Source organism: Nannospalax galili, unplaced genomic scaffold (genome assembly GCF_000622305.1).
Source record: "Nannospalax galili isolate Female #2095 unplaced genomic scaffold, S.galili_v1.0 scaffold69, whole genome shotgun sequence".
NCBI classification, from domain to species: domain Eukaryota; kingdom Metazoa; phylum Chordata; class Mammalia; order Rodentia; family Spalacidae; genus Nannospalax; species Nannospalax galili.
This window is the reverse complement of record NW_008360297.1, coordinates 1,104,785-1,108,543: the sequence shown is the minus strand read 5'-3', so window position 1 is coordinate 1,108,543 and position 3,759 is coordinate 1,104,785.

Here is a 3,759-nt window from a genome sequence, read left to right as displayed (position 1 = left end):
AGATTTCAATGGTAATGTTTTTCACATCTACTAATTATTATTTTTTTAAATCATTATTATCTTAATTTTTAATAGCTATATGATTAGAAGAAGCATTTCATTACAGCAATAACTACTTGATTAAAAGAAGATTTCAGAACAGATTTAACATATTCAGTAACATACTCCAGAGCAAGAGTAGATCTCTTTCACAAGTGGGTGAAAGTTTCTAGGTTCACCGTTGAGTTGATACAGTTATACAATATTGAACTCAGTATAAGCCCTGTAAGACATAAAATTGAATGAGTTTTTTAACCTTTAAAAGAGATCTCCATTTCATTTTAGAATATATTGTTCCTTGCAGAAAGACTCATTGTTTTTGCTACTAACACTGAGATGTTTGCACATGGGTCTCTAATCTGTATGCATCTGACTATTACTAGTCATACCGATTGCACTTGGATCCTTGGTGCCTGTGTATGTCTATGAAGTCATCGGGTACATTTCAATGGTAATGTTTATCACCTCTACTAATTAGTATGATATAAATTTCCATGCTTCCTCCAAAAATATAGTACATTTTAAAAACTTTGTTGATTTTTTTTGTGTGTGTGTATATCACACAGAACATCCAAAACCATCTTATTTGACTATACACCCACTTCCCAAATGGCACCCTCCCATAGACTCTCTCCCCCACAACTAGAGCCCTTACACTATGATATCCCTGCTACTGTCTGCCGTGTTGTCAGCACCCCAGCCAGTCCCTGCTACTTGCCCTTCTGATGAATCAAGTCAGCCTATATAGAGGTCTTTGTTTTAGGAGGGTCAGCTGTTCCTCTTCTAGCAGCAATCAGTTGTCAATACTCTTTTCAATAAGAGTAGGGTAAGCTGTTCATTTTCCCAGTTCTATGCTGGGTTACTATTTGGGAGTCCCTTTGGTCACCCTGGCCAACAACTCAAAAGAAGGTAGCTATACATATGGACTCTTATGAAATTATATTGGCCCATTTAATCTTTGGTTATACTTTCCTTTTGGGTGTTTAAGGCCATAGAGTTGGTTCAGATAAAACTGATTTATTTTTACTCTTAAGGTCATTTGAGGGTTTGTTCCTCAGGGATCACATGGGCTTGGGAGGAGTCCCTGGCTCCTTTCTTTTAACAATTCTGTCTATGTGAAGATAAATCAAAGGTCCTGCTCAACCATGGTTGGCTTCGCTTGGAAGCATGGAGGAAGTAATTCCTTTGTGTTGACCCTCCTCTTTATAGACTGGACACTGGCTCAAGTCCATCTGGTGGGGTCTCCTCGGCTTCCTTGATCAAGAGGCCAGATGACCCACCACCATTACAGGACATTTTGAGAGATGCTCATAGTCCCCTAGAACTAGTTGACCTAGGAGTGCAAGGAACAAAAACTGTCCTTTATGTCCCTTTGACCAAACTAGTATAGGCCTCATAGTGTGTCTGTTAAACACCCATCAAGGTTACTTCTACCAGTCTGTTACTTTTAATTACTGTGTCATATAGATAAATCTTAGGCAAAGACCAATTGTTCTCAGATAAACCTTACCTAGACACATTTATCTTGATCTGGTATGTATAATTTGTCAGTAGATTGTAGGAGTAATATGGTTCCCTCTGATTTTCAAAACTAGCTAGGCATTATTTATCTCTCACATTGTCTCACCCCTCCACCATAGTTTTCCCACTTAAGGTGCCCCCATTTTCCCCCTTTCTCCCTTAATAATACCCTTCTCTTATGGTCCTACCTCTCTTGAGCTCCTTCTTTCCCTTTATCTCCTAGGTTCCTAGTATACCCTTCCCTCCCCCTCCCTTAAAGTAACCCAATTTTATCCATATCTCCCTTATTAAGGCCTGTTTCCTACTGTTCTTCTCTTTCAGGTTCTTTCTTTTCCTTTACCTCCCTGTTTCCTTTCCATTATCCTGGTTCCTGTAGTTATGGCTGGGTACATACTCATTTGTCAGAGTCTGATTATAGGATACCCCAATGAGGGAAAACATATGTCGATTTTTTTTTCTGAGTCTGTTACTTCACTTAGTATAACAATTTCTAGTTCCATCCTGACCTGCAAATTTCATGATTTCATCTTTCTTTATTGCTGCGTAAAACTCCATCGTATAAATGAACCACATTTTCATAATTCACTCGTCAATTGAGGGACACTAAGGTTGCTTCCATCTCTTAGACATTGTAAAAAGAGCAGCAACAAACATGGATTTACAAGTGTCTCTGCAGTAGGATGAGTTCTTTGGGTATATGCCAAGGAGTTGTATAGCTGGGTCAAACGGTAGGTTCATTTGTAGTTTTTTAAGAGTTCTCCACACTGCTTTCCATAGGGGTTGAGCAAGTTTGCAGCCCCACCAGCAGTGGATGATTGTTCCCATTTCCCCACATCCTCTCCTACATTTGGTATCATTTGTTTTCTTGATCTTGGCCAGTCTGACTGGGGTAAGGTGAAATCTTAAAGTGGTTTTAATTTATATTTCGCTAATTGTTAGTGATGTTGAACATCTTTTAAGATGTTTCATAGCCATCTTTACTTCTTCTTTTGAGAACTCTCTGTTCAACTCTTTAGCCCACCTTTTAATTGAGTTGCTTCTTGTCTTGATTCTCATTTTTTGAGTTCGTTATATATTCTGAATATTAAACCTCTGCCAGATGTGTCGCTGGTAAAGATTTTCCCCAATTCTGTGGGTTTTCTGATCACTTCCCTGGTTGCCTCCTTTGAAGTAAACAAGCTTTTTAGTTTAATGAGGTCCCATTTGTTAATTCTTGCCCTTGTTTCATGAGCAATTGATGTCCAGTATAGAAAATCCTTTCCTACACCTATATCTTGTAGGCTATGCCTATATCTTGTAGGTTTTTCCCAATGTTTTCTTCTAATAGTTTCAGAGTTTCAGGTTTTACATTGAGATCTTTGAGCCATTTGGAATTGACTTTTGTGCAGGGTGAAAGATAGGGGTTTAGTTTCATTCTTCTACAGGTGGAGATCCAGTATTGCCAACACCATTTGCAGTGAATATTCTCGACCCCTTTGTCGAATATCAGGTGGCTGAAATTGTATTTACTCATATTTGGGTCTTCAATTTTGTTCCATTGATCTATGGGCCTATTTTTGTGTGAGTACCATGTTGTTTTTGTGACTATAGCTCTGTAATACAGCTTAAAATCTGATATAGTAATCCCCGTGGCATTGCTCTTAGTGCTCAGGGTTGTTTGGCTATCCAAGGTCTTTTGTACTTCCATATGAATCTTAGGATCGTTTTTTCCAATTCTGGGAAAAATGTCATGGAGATTTTGTGGGCATTGCATTGAATCTATAAATGACTTTTGGTAAGATCGTCATTTTAACAATATTAATTCTTCCAATCCATGAGCATGGGATGTCCTTCCATCTTCTGATGTCTTCCTCAACCACTTTCTTTAATGATTTAAAATTTTCATTGTAGAGGTCTTTAATGTCTTTGGTCAGGTTTATTCCGGGATATTTTATTTTTTTGCAGCTATTGTGAAGGGGAGTTTTTCCTTGTGCTCTTTCTCTGATTGCTTGTTATTAGTATATAGAAAGGCTACAGACTTTTGTAGGTTAATTTTGTAACCTGCCACTTTACTGAACTTGTTAATTTCTAGGAGTTTTTGGGTGGAATTTATTGCATCTCTTAGATATAATATATCATCAGCAAAAAGGGATAATTTGATTTCTTCTTTGGCAATTATGATGTTTATTGACTTACAACACAATTTAGAGCTGGATTTTT